The following is a 20,351-nucleotide window of genomic DNA, read 5'->3' as shown; positions in this document are numbered from 1 at the left end:
TACGGAGAATTTCTACTTAAATCGCTGTGAAAGGTAGGATAGACTTTCTCGTGGTAATAATGGATAACGTGCTGGTATTTTTGTAAAAAACGCTGTTTAACCAAATCGGAATTCAAAATGAAAGAGCTTGAGACACTGGAAGAAAATGACTCCACCTCGGGAAATTCACAATAATAACCCAGGTTCACGTCTAAGAAAGTGCTTCAAGCACTACGAATATGTGAATAAAGGGCCTTAATATCTGTAACATATTGTTTCCTGACCAGGAAATCGTGTTCAAAAAACATAGAACAGAGTAAGATAATGGTTACATTTATAATTCAGGCACAATGAGTTGGCGTTTTTGAAAGAATCATGGTTAAGCCATTAACCCGGAAGCGATGAAGTCACCAAGGGCGAGGAGCCAAGTGGGCAATCTTCATTGATCCCAGGTGGTAATGATTAGGCCAGGGAACCAGCTGGGAGAGTTGACATAACCGAGGTTAGTTCTGGTGTTAGGGTTAGAGAATTGGGGTTCGGACTAGGGTTAGTGTTACAATAAGGGATCGGGCTAGCTAGGGTTCAGGTTCTGGTTAGGGCTAGGTTTAGGGTTACGGTTAGAAGGTTAGGGATAGGGTTAGGGTCATGGAGTAGTAACAGTGGGTATTCACAATGAATGAGCTTTCATCACTGGACAAATTGGAGTGTAGCACTGAGAATTTACAACTCCAGACTAGGGATATATTTAGAAATGTGCTTCACACACTAGGACCACATATTCCAATAGACTGAATATCTGAACAGCACAATTTTGTCACTAGGAAATCTTGTTCAAACAGCTGAGAACCGAGTTTGACACTGTTTACTTTTTTTTTCCTGTCAAAGGAGTTGGCTTTTTCGGGAAAAAGAGTTGGTGAAACACTGAAGCATTCATTTTCCTAGAGCTATAGAATAGAATGAAAGTTCTGAGAACACTATGAAATCAAAATGTTAGTTAGGCTAGGGTTCCAAGTAGAGGTCAGTGTGCCTTTAAAAGTCCCGTATGACAACCGTGTTAAAATGAAAACTCTCAGAGCTCAAAACAACAGAGCAGGGGGATGTGTCAGAGTGTCTCTATTACTCTGCAATTACGTTTTAGAACTCAAACATCTCTACTGCGTTTTTAAAATACGGAGAATTTCTACTTAAATCGCTGTGAAAGGTAGGATAGACTTTCTCGTGGTAATAATGGATAACGTGCTGGTATGTTTGTAAAAAACGCTGTTTAACCAAATCGGAATTCACAATGAAAGAGCTTGAGACACTGGAAGAAAATGACTCCACTTCGGGAAATTCACAATAATAACCCAGGTTCAAATCTAAGAAAGTGCTTCAAGCACTACGAATATGTGAATAAAGGGCCTTAATATCTGTAACATATTGTTTCCTGACCAGGAAATCGTGTTCAAAAAACATAGAACCGAGTAGGATACTGGTTACATTTATAATTCAGGCACAATGAGTTGGCGTTTTTGAAAGAATCCTGCTTAAGCCCTTAACCCCGAAGAGATGAAGTCACCAAGGGCGAGGAGCCAAGTGGGCAGGCTTCATTGATCCCAGGTGGTAATGATTAGGCCAGGGGACCAGCTGTGAGAGTTGACATAATCGAGGTTAGTTCTGATGTTAGGGTTACAGAATTGGGGTTCGGACTAGGGTTAGTGTTACAATAAGGGACCGGGCTAGCTAGGGTTCAGGTTCAGGTTAGGGCTAGGTTTAGGGTTAGGGTTAGAAGGTTAGGGATAGGTTTAGGGTCATGGAGTAGTAACAGTGGGTATTCACAATGAATGAGCTTTCATCACTGGACAAATTGGAGTGTATCACTGAGAATTTACAACTCCAGACTAGGGATATATTTAGAAATGTGCTTCACACACTACGACCACATATTCCAATAGACTGAACATCTGAACAGCACAATTTTGTCACTAGAAAATCTTGTTCAAACAGCTGAGAACCGAGTTTGACACTGTTTACATTTTTTTCCTGTCAAAGGATTTGGATTTTACGGGAAAAAGAGTTGGTGAAACACTGAAACATTCATTTTCCTAGAGCTATAGAATAGAATGAAAGTTCTGAGAACACTATGAAATCAAAATGTTAGTTAGGCTAGGGTTCCAAGTAGAGTTTAGTGTGCCTTTAAAAGGCCCGTATGACACCCGTGTTAAAATGAAAACTCTCAGAGCTCAAAACAACAGAGCAGGCGTATGGGTCAGAGTGTCTCTATTACTCTGGGGATATGTTTTAGAACCCAAACATCTCTACTGAGTGTTTAAAATACGGAGAATTTGTATTCAAATCGCTGTGAAAGGTAGGATAGACTTTCACGTGGTAATAATGGATAACGTGCTGGTATTTTTGTTAAAAACGCTGTTTAACCAAATCGGAATTCACAATGAAGGAGCTTGAGACACTGGAAGAAAATGACTCCACCTCGGGAAATTCACAATAATAACCCAGGTTCAAGTCTAAGAAAGTGCTTCAAGCACTACGAATATGTGAATAAAGGGCCTTAATATCTGTAACATATTGTTTCCTGACCAGGAAATCGTGTTCAAAAAACATAGAACAGAGTAAGATAATGGTTACATTTATAATTCAGGCACAATGAGTTGGCGTTTTTGAAAGAATCATGGTTAAGCCATTAACCCGGAAGCGATGAAGTCACCAAGGGCGAGGAGCCAAGTGGGCAATCTTCATTGATCCCAGGTGGTAATGATTAGGCCAGGGAACCAGCTAGGAGAGTTGACATAACCGAGGTTAGTTCTGGTGTTAGGGTTAGAGAATTGGGGTTCGGACTAGGGTTAGTGTTACAATAAGGGATCGGGCTAGCTAGGGTTCAGGTTCTGGTTAGGGCTAGGTTTAGGGTTACGGTTAGAAGGTTAGGGATAGGGTTAGGGTCATGGAGTAGTAACAGTGGGTATTCACAATGAATGAGCTTTCATCACTGGACAAATTGGAGTGTAGCACTGAGAATTTACAACTCCAGACTAGGGATATATTTAGAAATGTGCTTCACACACTAGGACCACATATTCCAATAGACTGAATATCTGAAAAGCACAATTTTGTCACTAGGAAATCTTGTTCAAACAGCTGAGAACCGATTTTGACACTGTTTACTTTTTTTTTCCTGTCAAAGGAGTTGGCTTTTTCGGGAAAAAGAGTTGGTGAAACACTGAAGCATTCATTTTCCTAGAGCTATAGAATAGAATGAAAGTTCTGAGAACACTATGAAATCAAAATGTTAGTTAGGCTAGGGTTCCAAGTAGAGGTCAGTGTGCCTTTAAAAGTCCCGTATGACACCCGTGTTAAAATGAAAACTCTCAGAGCTCAAAACAACAGAGCAGGGGGATGTGTCAGAGTGTCTCTATTACTCTGCAATTACGTTTTAGAACTCAAACATCTCTACTGCGTTTTTAAAATACGGAGAATTTCTACTTAAATCGCTGTGAAAGGTAGGATAGACTTTCTCGTGGTAATAATGGATAACGTGCTGGTATTTTTGTAAAAAACGCTGTTTAACCAAATCGGAATTCAAAATGAAAGAGCTTGAGACACTGGAAGAAAATGACTCCACCTCGGGAAATTCACAATAATAACCCAGGTTCACGTCTAAGAAAGTGCTTCAAGCACTACGAATATGTGAATAAAGGGCCTTAATATCTGTAACATATTGTTTCCTGACCAGGAAATCGTGTTCAAAAAACATAGAACAGAGTAAGATAATGGTTACATTTATAATTCAGGCACAATGAGTTGGCGTTTTTGAAAGAATCATGGTTAAGCCATTAACCCGGAAGCGATGAAGTCACCAAGGGCGAGGAGCCAAGTGGGCAATCTTCATTGATCCCAGGTGGTAATGATTAGGCCAGGGAACCAGCTGGGAGAGTTGACATAACCGAGGTTAGTTCTGGTGTTAGGGTTAGAGAATTGGGGTTCGGACTAGGGTTAGTGTTACAATAAGGGATCGGGCTAGCTAGGGTTCAGGTTCTGGTTAGGGCTAGGTTTAGGGTTACGGTTAGAAGGTTAGGGATAGGGTTAGGGTCATGGAGTAGTAACAGTGGGTATTCACAATGAATGAGCTTTCATCACTGGACAAATTGGAGTGTAGCACTGAGAATTTACAACTCCAGACTAGGGATATATTTAGAAATGTGCTTCACACACTAGGACCACATATTCCAATAGACTGAATATCTGAACAGCACAATTTTGTCACTAGGAAATCTTGTTCAAACAGCTGAGAACCGAGTTTGACACTGTTTACTTTTTTTTTCCTGTCAAAGGAGTTGGCTTTTTCGGGAAAAAGAGTTGGTGAAACACTGAAGCATTCATTTTCCTAGAGCTATAGAATAGAATGAAAGTTCTGAGAACACTATGAAATCAAAATGTTAGTTAGGCTAGGGTTCCAAGTAGAGGTCAGTGTGCCTTTAAAAGTCCCGTATGACAACCGTGTTAAAATGAAAACTCTCAGAGCTCAAAACAACAGAGCAGGGGGATGTGTCAGAGTGTCTCTATTACTCTGCAATTACGTTTTAGAACTCAAACATCTCTACTGCGTTTTTAAAATACGGAGAATTTCTACTTAAATCGCTGTGAAAGGTAGGATAGACTTTCTCGTGGTAATAATGGATAACGTGTTGGTATTTTTGTTAAAAACGCTGTTTAACCAAATCGGAATTCACAATGAAAGAGCTTGAGACACTGGAAGAAAATGACTCCACTTCGGGAAATTCACAATAATAACCCAGGTTCAAGTCTAAGAAAGTGCTTCAAGCACTACGAATATGTGAATAAAGGGCCTTAATATCTGTAACATATTGTTTCCTGACCAGGAAATCGTGTTCAAAAAACATAGAACAGAGTAGGATACTGGTTACATTTATAATTCAGGCACAATGAGTTGGCGTTTTTGAAAGAATCATGGTTAAGCCATTAACCCGCAATTGATGAAGTCACCAAGGGCGAGGAGCCAAGTGGGCAAGCTTCATTGATCCCAGGTGGTAATGATTAGGCCAGGGGACCAGCTGGGAGAGTTGACATAATCGAGGTTAGTTCTGATGTTAGGGTTACAGAATTGGGGTTCGGACTAGGGTTAGTGTTACAATACGGGACCGGGCTAGCTAGGGTTCAGGTTCAGGTTAGGGCTAGGTTTAGGGTTAGGGTTAGAAGGTTAGGGATAGGGTTAGGGTCATGGAGTAGTAACAGTGGGTATTCACAATGAATGAGCTTTCATCACTGGACAAATTGGAGTGTATCACTGAGAATTTACAACTCCAGACTAGGGATATATTTAGAAATGTGCTTCACACACTACGACCACATATTCCAATAGACTGAACATCTGAACAGCACAATTTTGTCACTAGAAAATCTTGTTCAAACAGCTGAGAACCGAGTTTGACACTGTTTACATTTTTTTCCTGTCAAAGGATTTGGATTTTACGGGAAAAAGAGTTGGTGAAACACTGAAACATTCATTTTCCTAGAGCTATAGAATAGAATGAAAGTTCTGAGAACACTATGAAATCAAAATGTTAGTTAGGCTAGGGTTCCAAGTAGAGTTTAGTGTGCCTTTAAAAGGCCCGTATGACACCCGTGTTAAAATGAAAACTCTCAGAGCTCAAAACAACAGAGCAGGCGTATGGGTCAGAGTGTCTCTATTACTCTGGGGATATGTTTTAGAACCCAAACATCTCTACTGAGTGTTTAAAATACGGAGAATTTGTATTCAAATCGCTGTGAAAGGTAGGATAGACTTTCACGTGGTAATAATGGATAACGTGCTGGTATTTTTGTTAAAAACGCTGTTTAACCAAATCGGAATTCACAATGAAGGAGCTTGAGACACTGGAAGAAAATGACTCCACCTCGGGAAATTCACAATAATAACCCAGGTTCAAGTCTAAGAAAGTGCTTCAAGCACTACGAATATGTGAATAAAGGGCCTTAATATCTGTAACATATTGTTTCCTGACCAGGAAATCGTGTTCAAAAAACATAGAACAGAGTAAGATAATGGTTACATTTATAATTCAGGCACAATGAGTTGGCGTTTTTGAAAGAATCATGGTTAAGCCATTAACCCGGAAGCGATGAAGTCACCAAGGGCGAGGAGCCAAGTGGGCAATCTTCATTGATCCCAGGTGGTAATGATTAGGCCAGGGAACCAGCTGGGAGAGTTGACATAACCGAGGTTAGTTCTGGTGTTAGGGTTAGAGAATTGGGGTTCGGACTAGGGTTAGTGTTACAATAAGGGATCGGGCTAGCTAGGGTTCAGGTTCTGGTTAGGGCTAGGTTTAGGGTTACGGTTAGAAGGTTAGGGATAGGGTTAGGGTCATGGAGTAGTAACAGTGGGTATTCACAATGAATGAGCTTTCATCACTGGACAAATTGGAGTGTAGCACTGAGAATTTACAACTCCAGACTAGGGATATATTTAGAAATGTGCTTCACACACTAGGACCACATATTCCAATAGACTGAATATCTGAACAGCACAATTTTGTCACTAGGAAATCTTGTTCAAACAGCTGAGAACCGAGTTTGACACTGTTTACTTTTTTTTTCCTGTCAAAGGAGTTGGCTTTTTCGGGAAAAAGAGTTGGTGAAACACTGAAGCATTCATTTTCCTAGAGCTATAGAATAGAATGAAAGTTCTGAGAACACTATGAAATCAAAATGTTAGTTAGGCTAGGGTTCCAAGTAGAGGTCAGTGTGCCTTTAAAAGTCCCGTATGACACCCGTGTTAAAATGAAAACTCTCAGAGCTCAAAACAACAGAGCAGGGGGATGTGTCAGAGTGTCTCTATTACTCTGCAATTACGTTTTAGAACTCAAACATCTCTACTGCGTTTTTAAAATACGGAGAATTTCTACTTAAATCGCTGTGAAAGGTAGGATAGACTTTCAAGTGGTAATAATGGATAACGTGCTGGTATTTTTGTGAAAAACGCTGTTTAACCACATTGGAATTCACAATGAAGGAGCTTGAGACACTGGAAGAAAATGACTCCACCTCGGGAAATTCACAATAATAACCAAGGTTCAAGTCTAAGAAAGTGCTTCAAGCACTACGAATATGTGAATAAAGGGCCTTAATATCTGTAACATATTGTTTCCTGACCAGGAAATCGTGTTCAAAAAACATAGAACAGAGTAAGATAATGGTTACATTTATAATTCAGGCACAATGAGTTGGCGTTTTTGAAAGAATCATGGTTAAGCCATTAACCCGGAAGCGATGAAGTCACCAAGGGCGAGGAGCCAAGTGGGCAATCTTCATTGATCCCAGGTGGTAATGATTAGGCCAGGGAACCAGCTGGGAGAGTTGACATAACCGAGGTTAGTTCTGGTGTTAGTGTTAGAGAATTGGGGTTCGGACTAGGGTTAGTGTTACAATAAGGGATCGGGCTAGCTAGGGTTCAGGTTCTGGTTAGGGCTAGGTTTAGGGTTAGGGTTAGAAGGTTAGGGATAGGGTTAGGGTCATGGAGTAGTAACAGTGGGTATTCACAATGAATGAGCTTTCATCACTGGACAAATTGGAGTGTAGCACTGAGAATTTAAAACACCAGACTAGGGATATATTTAGAAATGTGCTTCACACACTAGGACCACATATTCCAATAGACTGAATATCTGAACAGCACAATTTTGTCACTAGGAAATCTTGTTCAAACAGCTGAGAACCGAGTTTGACACTGTTTACATTTTTTTTCCTGTCAAGGAGTTGGATTTTTCAGGATAAAGAGTTGGTGAAACACTGAAACATTCATTTTCCTAGAGCTATAGAATAGAATGAGAGTTCTGAGAACACTATGAAATCAATATGTTAGTTAGGCTAGGGTTCCAAGTAGAGTTCAGTGTGCCTTTAAAAGGCCCGTGTGACACCCGTGTTAAAATGAAAACTCTCAGAGCTCAAAACAACAGAGCAGGCGTATGGGTCAGAGTGTCTCTATTACTCTGCTATTACGTTTTAGAACTCAAACATCTCTACCGAGTTTTTATTTTCTTTTTTTTTTTTGACTTTTTTTTTTATTTTTTTAATGAATCTTTATTGTTCAGATTACAGTTGTTTCTCCTTTTTCCCCACATATCTCCCCACCACCCAGTTCCTACCCCCCCTCTTCCTTTACCTTCCCCCCCCCCGCTGTCCTTATCCATAGGTGTATGATTTTTGTCCAGTCTCTTCCCATACTCCCCACACAGACACCCCTTTCCCCCTGAGAATTATCAATCCACTCCCATTCTATGCCTGATTCTATTAAGTTCATCAGTTTATTCTGTTCCTCAGATTTTTAATTCACTTGACTTTTAGATTCACTTGTTGATAGATATGTATTTGTTGTTCATAATTTTTATCTTTCTTCTTCTTTTTCCTCTTTTTAAAGAATACCTTTCAGCATTTCATATAATACTGGTTTGGTGGTGATGAACTCCTTTAGCTTTTTCTTATCTGTGAAGCTCTTTATCTGCCCTTCAATTCTGAATGATAACTTTGCTGGGTAGAGTAGTCTTGGTTGTAGGTTCCTGCTATTCATCACTTTGAATATTTCTTGCCACTCCCGTCTGGCCTGCATGGTTTCTGTTGAGAAATTAGCTGATAATCGTATGGGATCTCCCTTGTAGGTAACTAACTGTTTTTCTCTTGCTGCTTGTAAGATTCTCTCTTTGTCTTTTGCTCTTGGCATTTTAATTATGATGTGTCTTGGTGTGGTCCTCTTTGGATTCCTTTTGTTTGGGGTTCTGTGCGCTTCCTGGACTTGTAAGTCTATTTCTTTCATCAGGTGGGGGAAGTTTTCGTTCATTATTTCTTGAAATAGGTTTTCAGCATCTTGCTCTCTCTCTTCTTCTGGTACCCCCATAATTCTGATGTTAGTACGCTTGAAGTTGTCCCAGAGGCTTCTTACACTATCTTCAACTTTCTGAATTCTCTTCTCTTCATGCTTCTCTGGAGGAGTGTCCTTGGCCTCTTTGTATTCCAAATCTTTGAGTTGATTCTTGCAATCCTCTAGTCTGCTTTTGGGTCTCTGTATAATATTTTTTATCTCAGTCAGTGTATGTTTAATTTCTAGTTGGTCCTCATGGAATTTATCGGCCTTTTCCATGAAATTCTTGAAAAACCTTATAACCGTGGTTTTGAACTCTATGTCCAGTCGCTTGTTCTCCTCCATTTCTTTGGTTTGTGATCTGTTTCCTTGCCTTCTCATATTCTCTGCTTCCCTAAGTTGGTAGGGTAGTTTTGTGTACTAGGTGTCCTATTGGTTCAACGGGTCAGCCTCCCAGTTACTTGAGGTGGACACTCTTGGTGTACCCTTGTGTACTGTGTGTCCCTCAGCAGGAGCTACAGCAAGGGCTAGTTTTCTCCTCCTTTGCTTGGGCGATTTTGGAGCAGTCTGACTGGAGCTGCAGTTGGTTAAGCTGCTCCAGAACAGGCCATTTATATGCAAAAGCCGCTGTGTGGAGCCGGGGCGGGTTTGTAGAATGTGCGGGGCGGGGCCTGAGGGCGGGGCCTCAGGGCTGGGTGGGGTCTCAGGACGTCACTAGGCTGGGGCGTGGCCAACGGCAATGGCTGCCGTCAGCCGTCTCTGCCTTTCCACGTTTCCAAGTCCCTGCGCCCCGCGCTCCAGCGCAGTAAACAATGATTGCTGGGCGCACCTCTGCAAAAAAGTCACTCTCACTTTCCAACCCGATAGCCGAGAGTCCAGCTTCTCCCCGTAGGTGCCTGGGTCCCCCGAGTGTCCCCAGAAACTGGATTTCAGAGTGATCGGGAGCTTGTCTCCCTGTGGGTTGAAGAAAAGCCGCGCACCCAGCCGCCCGCCGCCGGCCCGATTCGCGTGCCTCCGTACCTCAGCTTTTCAGCGATTGTGCTTCTTTCTCTTCTTAGTTGTCAGTCTTCCACTCAGCCAGCTTTCCCGTGGTTCAGGGTGGTAGACGTTATTGTCTTTTAGTTGTATTTTTGAAATTGTTGTGTGAGGCAGCAGATTAGTTGTTTAACTATGCCGCCATCTTGGTTCCAGTGTTCTCTACCGAGTTTTTAAAATACGGAGAATTTGTATTCAAATCGCTGTGAAAGGTAGGATAGACTTTCTCGTGGTAATAATGGATAACGTGCTGCTATTTTTGTTAAAAACGCTGTTTAACCAAATCGGAATTCACAATGAAGGAGCTTGAGACACTGGAAGAAAATGACTCCACCTCGGGAAATTCACAATAATAACCCAGGTTCAAGTCTAAGAAAGTGCTTCAAGCACTACGAATATGTGAATAAAGGGCCTTAATATATGTAACATATTGTTTCCTGACCAGGAAATCGTGTTCAAAAAACATAGAACAGAGTAGGATACTGGTTACATTTATAATTCAGGCACAATGAGTTGGCGTTTTTGAAAGAATCATAGTTAAACTATTAACCCGGAAGTGATGAAGTCACCAAGGGCGAAGAGCCAAGTGGGCATTCTTCATTGATCCCAGGTGGTAATGATTAGGCAAGGGTACCAGCTGGGAGAGTTGACATAACCGAGGTTAGTTCTGATGTTAGGGATACAGAATTGGGGTTCGGACTAGGTTTAGTGTTACAATAAGTGACCGGGCTAGCTAGGGTTCAGGTTCAGGATAGGGCTAGGTTTAGGGTTAGGGTTTGAAGGTTAGGGATAGGGTTAGGGTCATGGAGTAGTAACAGTGGGTATTCACAATGTATGAGCTTTCATCACTGGACAAATTGGAGTGTAGCACTGAGAATTTACAACTCCAGACTAGGGATATATTTAGAAATGTGCTTCACACACTAGGAATACATATTCCAATAGACTGAATATCTGAACAGCACAATTTTGTCACTAGGAAATCTTGTTCAAACAGCTGAGAACCGAGTTTGACACTGTTTACATTTTTTTTTCCTGTCAAAGGAGTTGGCTTTTTCGGGAAAAAGAGTTGGTGAAACACTGAAACATTCATTTTCCTAGAGCTATAGAATAGAATGAAAGTTCTGAGAACACTATGAAATCAAAATGTTAGTTAGGCTAGGGTTCCAAGTAGAGGTTAGTGTGCCTTTAAAAGGCCCGTATGTCACCCGTGTTAAAATGAAAACTCTCAGAGCTCAACACAACAGAGTAGGGGGATGTGTCAGAGTGTCTCTATTACTCTGTGAATACGTTTTAGAACCCAAACATCTCTACTGCGTTTTTAAAATACGGAGAATTTCTACTTAAATCGCTGTGAAAGGTAGGATAGACTTTCTCGTGGTAATAATGGATAACGTGCTGGTATTTTTGTAAAAAACGCTGTTTAACCAAATCGGAATTCACAATGAAAGAGCTTGAGACACTGGAAGAAAATGACTCCACCTCGGGAAATTCACAATAATAACCCAGGTTCAAGTCTAAGAAAGTGCTTCAAGCACTACGAATATGTGAATAAAGGGCCTTAATATCTGTAACATATTGTTTCCTGACCAGGAAATCGTGTTCAAAAAACATAGAACAGAGTATGATAATGGTTACATTTATAATTCAGGCACAATGAGTTGGCGTTTTTGAAAGAATCATGGTTAAGCCATTAACCCCGAAGAGATGAAGTCACCAAGGGCGAGGAGCCAAGTGGGCAATCTTCATTGATCCCAGGTGGTAATGATTAGGCAAGGGGACCAGCTGGGAGAGTTGACATAACCGAGGTTAGTTCTGATGTTAGGGTTACAGAATTGGGGTTCGGACTAGGGTTAGTGTTACAATAAGGGACCGGGCTAGCTAGGGTTCAGGTTCAGGTTAGGGCTAGGTTTAGGGTTAGGGTTAGAAGGTTAGGGACAGGGTTAGGGTCATGGAGTAGTAACAGTGGGTATTCACAATGAATAAGCTTTCATCACTGGACAAATTGTAGTGTAGCACTGAGAATTTACAACTCCAGACTAGGGATATATTTAGAAATGTGCTTCACACACTAGGAATACATATTCCAATAGACTGAATATCTGAACAGCACAATTTTGTCACTGGGAAAACTTGTTCAAACAGCTGTGAACCGAGTTTGACACTGTTTACATTTTTTTTCCTGTCAAAGGAGTTGGATTTTTCAGGATAAAGAGTTGGTGAAACACTGAAACATTCATTTTCCTATAGCTATAGAATAGAATGAGAGTTCTGAGAACACTATGAAATCAAAATGTTAGTTAGGCTAGGGTTCCAAGTAGAGTTCAGTGTGCCTTTAAAAGGCCCGTGTGACACCCGTGTTAAAATGAAAACTCTCAGAGCTCAAAACAACAGAGCAGGCGTATGGGTCAGAGTGTCTCTATTACTCTGCTATTACGTTTTAGAACTCAAACATCTCTACCGAGTTTTTATTTTTTTTTGACTTTTTTTTTATTTTTTTAATGAATCTTTATTGTTCAGATTACAATTGTTTCTCCTTTTTCCCCACATATCTCCCCACCACCCAGTTCCTACCCCCCCTCTTCCTTTACCTCCCCCCCCCCGCTGTCCTTATCCATAGGTGTATGATTTTTGTCCAGTCTCTTCCCATACTCCCCACACAGACACCCCTTTCCCCCTGAGAATTATCAATCCACTCCCATTCTATGCCTGATTCTATTAAGTTCATCAGTTTATTCTGTTCCTCAGATTTTTAATTCACTTGACTTTTAGATTCACTTGTTGATAGATATGTATTTGTTGTTCATAATTTTTATCTTTCTTCTTCTTTTTCCTCTTTTTAAAGAATACCTTTCAGCATTTCATATAATACTGGTTTGGTGGTGATGAACTCCTTTAGCTTTTTCTTATCTGTGAAGCTATTTATCTGCCCTTCAATTCTGAATGATAACTTTGCTGGGTAGAGTAGTCTTGGTTGTAGGTTCCTGCTATTCATCACTTTGAATATTTCTTGCCACTCCCGTCTGGCCTGCATGGTTTCTGTTGAGAAATTAGCTGATAATCGTATGGGAGCTCCCTTGTAGGTAACTAACTGTTTTTCTCTTGCTGCTTGTAAGATTCTCTCTTTGTCTTTTGCTCTTGGCATTTTAATTATGATGTGTCTTGGTGCGGTCCTCTTTGGATTCCTTTTGTTTGGGGTTCTGTGCGCTTCCTGGACTTGTAAGTCTATTTCTTTCATCAGGTGGGGGAAGTTTTCGTTCATTATTTCTTGAAATAGGTTTTCAGCATCTTGCTCTCTCTCTTCTTCTGGTACCCCCCATAATTCTGATGTTAGTACGCTTGAAGTTGTCCCAGAGGCTTCTTACACTATCTTCAACTTTCTGAATTCTCTTCTCTTCATGCTTCTCTGGAGGAGTGTCCTTGGCCTCTTTGTATTCCAAATCTTTGAGTTGATTCTTGCAATCCTCTAGTCTGCTTTTGGGTCTCTGTATAATATTTTTTATCTCAGTCAGTGTATGTTTAATTTCTAGTTGGTCCTCATGGAATTTATCGGCCTTTTCCATGAAATTCTTGAAAAACCTTATAACCGTGGTTTTGAACTCTATGTCCAGTCGCTTGTTCTCCTCCATTTCTTTGGTTTGTGATCTGTTTCCTTGCCTTCTCATATTCTCTGCTTCCCTAAGTTGGTAGGGTAGTTTTGTGTACTAGGTGTCCTATTGGTTCAACGGGTCAGCCTCCCAGTTACTTGAGGTGGACACTCTTAGTGTACCCTTGTGTACTGTGTGTCCCCCAGCAGGAGCTACAGCAAGGGCTAGTTTTCTCCTCCTTTGCTTGGGCGGTTTTGGAGCAGTCTGACTGGAGCTGCAGTTGGTTAAGCTGCTCCAGAACAGGCCATTTATATGCAAAAGCCGCTGTGTGGAGCCGGGGCGGGTTTGTAGAATGTGCGGGGCGGGACCTCAGGGCGGGGCCTCAGGGCTGGGTGGGGTCTCAGGACGTCACTAGGCTGGGGCGTGGCCAACGGCAATGGCTGCCGTCAGCCGTCTCTGCCTTTCCACGTTTCCAAGTCCCTGCGCCCCGCGCTCCAGCGCAGTAAACAATGATTGCTGGGCGCACCTCTGCAAAAAAGTCACTCTCACTTTCCAACCCGATAGCCGAGAGTCCAGCTTCTCCCCGTAGGTGCCTGGGTCCCCCGAGTGTCCCCAGAAACTGGATTTCAGAGTGATCGGGAGCTTGTCTCCCTGTGGGTTGAAGAAAAGCCGCGCACCCAGCCGCCCGCCGCCGGCCCGATTCGCGTGCCTCCGTACCTCAGCTTTTCAGCGATTGTGCTTCTTTCTCTTCTTAGTTGTCAGTCTTCCACTCAGCCAGCTTTCCCGTGGTTCAGGGTGGTAGACGTTATTGTCTTTTAGTTGTATTTTTGAAATTGTTGTGTGAGGCAGCAGATTAGTTGTTTAACTATGCCGCCATCTTGGTTCCAGTGTTCTCTACTGAGTTTTTAAAATACGGAGAATTTGTATTCAAATCGCTGTGAAAGGTAGGATAGACTTTCTCGTGGTAATAATGGATAACGTGCTGGTATTTTTGTTAAAAACGCTGTTTAACCAAATCGGAATTCACAATGAAGGAGCTTGAGACACTGGAAGAAAATGACTCCACCTCTGGAAATTCACAATAATAACCCAGGTTCAAGTCTAAGAAAGTGCTTCAAGCACTACTACGAGTATGTGAATAAAGGGCTTTAATATCTGTAACATATTGTTTCCTGACCAGGAAATCGTGTTCAAAAAACATAGAACCGAGTAGGATACTGGTTACATTTATAATTCAGACACAATGAGTTGGCGTTTTTGAAAGAATAATGGTTAAGCCATTAAACGGGAAGTGATGACGTCACCAAGGGCGAGGAGCCAAGTGGGCAAGCTTCTTTGATCCCAGGTGGTAATGATTAGGCCAGGGGACCAGCTGGGAGAGTTGACATAATTGAGGTTAGTTCTGGTGTTAGGTTTAGAGAATTGGGGTTCGGACTAGGGTTAGTGTTACAATAAGGGTTCGGGCTAGCTAGGGTTCAGGTTCAGGTTAGGGCTAGGTTTAGGGTTAGGGTTTGAAGGTTAGGGATAGGGTTAGGGTCATGGAGTAGTAACAGTGGGTATTCACAATGAATGAGCTTTCATCACTGGACAAATTGGAGTGTAGCACTGAGAATTTACAATTCCAGACTAGGGATATATTTAGAAATGTGCTTCACACACTAGGAATACATATTCCTATCGACTGAATATCTGAACAGCACAATTTTGTCACTAGGAAATCTTGTTCAAACAGCTGAGAACCGAGTTTGACACTGTTTACATTTTTTTTCCTGTCAAATGACTTGGCTTTTTCGGGGAAAAGGGTTGGTGAAACACTGAAACATTCATTTTCCTAGAGCTATAGAATAGAATGAAAGTTCTGAGAACACTATGAAATCAATATGTTAGTTAGGCTAGGGTTCAGAGTAGAGTTCAGTGTGCCTTTAAAAGGCCGGTATGACACCCGTGTTAAAATGAAAACTCTCAGAGCTCAAAACAACAGAGCAGGGGTATGTGTCAGAGTGTCTCTATTACTCTGCGAATACCTTTTAGAACCCAAACATCTCTACTGAGTTTTTAAAATACGGAGAATTTGTATTCAAATCGCTGTGAAAGGTAGGATAGACTTTCTCGTGGTAATAATGGATAACGTGCTGCTATTTTTGTTAAAAACGCTGTTTAACCAAATCGGAATTCACAATGAAGGAGCTTGAGACACTGGAAGAAAATGACTCCACCTCGGGAAATTCACAATAATAACCCAGGTTCAAGTCTAAGAAAGTGCTTCAAGCACTACGAATATGTGAATAAAGGGCCTTAATATCTGTAACATATTGTTTCCTGACCAGGAAATCGTGTTCAAAAAACATAGAACAGAGTAGGATACTGGTTACATTTATAATTCAGGCACAATGAGTTGGCGTTTTTTGAAAGAATCATGGTTAAGCCATTAACCCAGAAGTGATGACGTCACCAAGGGCGAGGAGCCAAGTGGGCAATCTTCATTGATCCCAGGTGGTAATGATTAGGCCAGGGGACCAGCTGGGAGAGTTGACATAATCGAGGTTAGTTCTGCTGTTAGGGTTAGAGAATTGGGGTTCGGACTAGGGTTAGTGTTACAATAAGGGACCGGGCTAACTAGGGTTCAGGTTCAGGTTAGGGCTAGGTTTAGGGTTTGGGTTAGATGTTGGAGAGTGGGAATTTTTGAGCACTACTGAGGCCGTGGACTATGCCCCAGATGGAGTTGTCAGTGCTGACACCAGGCCAGGCCTTGAGATATGGTCTCATGGCCCCTTCCCAGCACGTAGCCTTCTTTCATAGAACACTGTCAGCTTTCTGAAGAACAGGATGACCCTGTGAATAACATGGTCGTCATTGGCATGATCCTGACGTTGCTTGGGAAAAACTGTTTTGTCTTGGGTTACTTGTTCTGCAAAAACCGGATGTGGTTAATGGGCTTAAAAGCGGTCCTACACAAAGGGTCGCTGCTGCTCTCTGGTCTCCAGGCGTGGAGAATGGCAGAGCAGTCGCCAGGTCGCCCGGCCACCCGGCTAATAAAGGCCCCCAACCTGTGCTCAAACCCTGCTTCGGGACCCACAACCTCTGCTCTGTGTTCAGAGTATGTTGTGGGACCGGGCATGCCTGTACCAATAAACCCTTTGCTTTTTGCATAAGAGGCGACTCTTGGTGCTTTGTGAGTGCGGCCAGCGTTCCGGGCGTTACATTTGGAGGTTCCACTGAGATTTGCTGCAGCCGCCTTCAGGCTCCAACAGACGCTTCTTGGGGTAAGTAACGGCACCTCTCGGATAGCGATAGCTTGTCCTTATTTTCTGTTTGCTGTTTAGTTTGAGGGTTAAGGCTGGCAAATCTGTTTGGTCTGGTGGCTGTCGGGGAGGGGCGTGAGTCTCCCCCGACTGCGGCTGACAGACGTGTCGAGAGGTCGCAAGCCACATCCCCGGGGGACGCCCTGGTGGAATCTGGGGAGGCCCAGGGATGCCTGGAATCCTCCCATCTGGGAAGGCCTAGGGGTGCCTAGAACCCTCCCATCTGTTAGAGTCTGACTCTGAAATTCTGTTGCCAGCCAAGTCAATTGGTACTGTAAGACCTTTTGGATTTTTGTCTGAGCGTGTTGTGTTTGTCCTTGTCTTTTGTTCAATGTTTACTGTCATTTGTATAATTAAGGTTAAGATCCTCTGGGACCTTGGAGTAAAGAAGGAAAATCTGGGAGGGAGAACAGCTGTTCCTTAAGTGTAAAAAGCCTGGTTTTATGCAGAATCTCAGAAAGCTTGTCTTGTTTCCCCTGCTAAGAACAGAGTAAATGGTTAATGCAGAAAAGGGGGAGAGCAGGGAGAGATAGGTTTTTGTTGATTTTGCTGGGTACAACCAGCTCTGCTGGCGTCCTTGGTTTCTTGCTTATCTGAACTCTGCTGGCAAAACACAGTGGATCTTCCTCTGCCCGTTTTCTTCTCTTTAACCCTTCCAATGCACATGAAGACCGAGCCTGGCAGGGAGGGGTTACTGGGTACTTCTTGGGCGGTGGTGGAATATTCAGCAAAGGAACTTTAAGATGTAATATCTTTAATGTTTAAGTTATAAAAATCTCTGTCTCTCAAAAAGAAATATTTTTACCAGCTCTTAGTTTTATCACAGAAGGTCTAAGAAATTCTGGCTGTTTAGTTTTTAGGATTCATTAAAGGATTGAGGTTTCAAAGAATAAGGAATACTGAGTAGAAGGTCTGAGGCATGGTTATGCATTTTTAAAGGACATAGAAAGAAGGTTTAAAGGCTAATTTGGAAGTGTCTGTTTCAATAGAAGGTTGTGTAGGTGTAAGAAGGAGAAGAGATATGTTGTAAAGAAAGCAAATAATACAGGCCAGTAAGCCAGGAAGAGTAAATAATTTGCATTCTACCTCCCTAAACAGAGGGTAAATAATTATGCCAAAGTACCTTGTGAGGGACTGATAAAAGAAATCTAACAGTTACTATTTGTTATAATACAGTCAGAAAATATTACTTTGGCCATAGAAAGGACTGGCAAGAAAAATCAGATCTTAAAGCAGGTCAGTATATTTTTCTCCTTATATAATTCCTCCGAAATTTGGCAATACTTAATAAATCATGGCAATACATTTCTTTACATAAATACAATAAGACCGGTTTCCAATAGTGGTTTTATTAATCAGAAACTTTGACCGGAGTATGTATTAAAGAGCCCTGTCTGAACTCTAAAGACTTGAAGCCAATAAGAGTGCCACGGAGAAAGCCTGGTATCCTGCTTGGTAGCCCTGAAAATAGCTGGTGCTGGAGCATCAGGCCCAAACCCTACCATCACTGGCGGTTGGTCAGAGTAGAAGGGGAGCAATAAGGGCGCCTCTGCGTCCCTGCGGGACCCCCACACACTCTGAGCCACGATGAGTAGGAGGGCTACTGAAATGGGCCTTAAAACCTAGGGCATGGGCCCAGGTAGAGCCACTACAGGTGAGGAATTCACCTAACTCAGCAGATACTACAGGCAGGCCTGACCGCAGCTGGATAGCTTGGCTTCCTGGCCCTATGGGGCACATTAAGATTCAATCATGAAATTCCGGCAAAGGTAGTCAGTTACCATTCTTGTTATGTTTATGCAAACAATCAGGCCAAATTAAATACAATAGATAAATTAGTCTTGATTTGGCTCTTTTGATAAACATAGGGGTAATTTTGAGGAGAAAAATTCTATTTCAATAGAAGTTATTAAAACTGAAGGGTTTTCTTTCCCTTCCACCAGACCATTTGTTACAGTTTGTCTCCGCTGGGTCACAAGCCCACCTCCTTCTGTGCCCAGGCCTCATTGTCCCTCTGACAGACAGCAAGGATCTCTTGGCTCTGAGAGAAACTTCTGACCCGCCTCAGCAGGAAGTAGCTAGAAGAGCCTAACGATGTCCATTTTCCCTAAAAGAATTCAGAGCCAGGATCCTTGAGGTAATACATTAGGCAGTTAGACAGATATGAGCAGAGCAAGGACAATGGGCCAACTAGCACTACCAGATGTAATTAAGTCTTTCCATGTGAGACAAGGGGACTCCCCAGAAGCGAGAGGGAACGAGGCTGCAGATGAAGCAGCCCAGGAGGCTGCCATAAAACCAGTGGGGCCTCTACAGATTCTAGTGACTCTTCCAAACCCTGACCTACCCACCTCACCAGCTTATATGGAAACCCAATCTAGAAAAGCTGAAATCCATAACCAGTCTTTACTCAAGTTCTTACAGGCTTTACAGTCTACCCAGAAAGCAGTCCAGAAGCATCTCTGATCCGGTCCATCCTTCCACCCTGGTGACTCTGACTGACTCCTACCTAAAAAGGACCACCCCCACAGCAGTCAAGGTCGATGGGATCCCGACGTGGCTTCATCACACCCAGCTTAAGATATCAAGCTTATAGTCCTCATGGGTCAATATAACTCCCTCGCCAACAATAACCCAAAAGAGTCAATGATTTGACTCAGGTACATAAAACCAGTGGGGAATGTTGGAGAGTGGGAATTTTTGAGCACTACTGAGGCCGTGGACTATGCCCCAGATAGAGTTGTCAGTGCTGACACCAGGCCAGGCCTTGAGATATGGTCTCATGGCCCCCTTCCCAGCACGTAGCCTTCTTTCATAGAACACTGTCAGCTTTCTGAAGAACAGGATGACCCTGTAAATAACATGGTCGTCATTGGCATGATCCTGACGTTGCTTGGGAAAAACTGTTTTGTCTTGGGTTACTTGTTCTGCAAAAACCGGATGTGGTTAATGTGCTTAAAAGCGGTCCTACACAAAGGGTCGCGGCTGCTCTCTGGTCTCCTGGCGTGGAGAATGGCAGAGCAGTCGCCAGGTCGCCCGGCCACCCGGCTAATAAAGGCCCCCAACCTGTGCTCAAACCCTGCTTCGGGACCCACAACCTCTGCTCTGTGTTCAGAGTATATTGTGGGACCGGGCATGCCTGTACCAATAAACCCTTTGCTTTTTGCATAAGAGGCGACTCTTGGTGCTTTGTAAGTGCGGCCAGCGTTCCGGGCGTTACAAGAAGGTTAGGGATAGGGTTAGGGTCATGGAGTAGTAACAGTGGGTATTCACAATGAATGAGCTTTCATCACTGGACAAATTGGAGTGTAGCACTGAGAATTTACAACTCGAGACTAGGGATATATTTAGAAATGTGCTTCACACACTAGGAATACATATTCCAATAGACTCAATATCTGAACAGCACAATTTTGTCACTGGGAAATCTTTTTCAAAGAGCTGAGAACCGAGTTTGACACTGTTTACATTTATTTTTCCCGTCAAATGAGTTGGCGTTTTCGGGAAAAAGAGTTGGTGAAACACTGAAACATTCATTTTCCTAGAGCTATAGAATAGAATGAAAGTTCTGAGAACACTATG

General features: G+C 42.5%; 1 long non-coding RNA gene across 1 annotated transcript; it reads left to right on the top strand.

Annotated features, from left to right (window-relative positions):
- Positions 1 to 16,139: 16,139 nt before the first annotated feature.
- On the top strand, positions 16,140 to 19,940 carry LOC129148521 (uncharacterized). Its single transcript, XR_008555488.1, has 2 exons — positions 16,140 to 16,730; positions 19,185 to 19,940. It is a non-coding gene; the product is annotated as an uncharacterized LOC129148521 (long non-coding RNA).
- Positions 19,941 to 20,351: the final 411 nt, after the last annotated feature.

The sequence above is a fragment of the Eptesicus fuscus genome, unplaced genomic scaffold (assembly GCF_027574615.1).
Source record: "Eptesicus fuscus isolate TK198812 unplaced genomic scaffold, DD_ASM_mEF_20220401 scaffold_80, whole genome shotgun sequence".
In the NCBI taxonomy this organism is placed as follows: Eukaryota; Metazoa; Chordata; class Mammalia; order Chiroptera; family Vespertilionidae; genus Eptesicus; species Eptesicus fuscus.
Note: the sequence above shows the minus strand (reverse complement) of the source record. Positions and strands in the feature narration are given on the sequence as shown.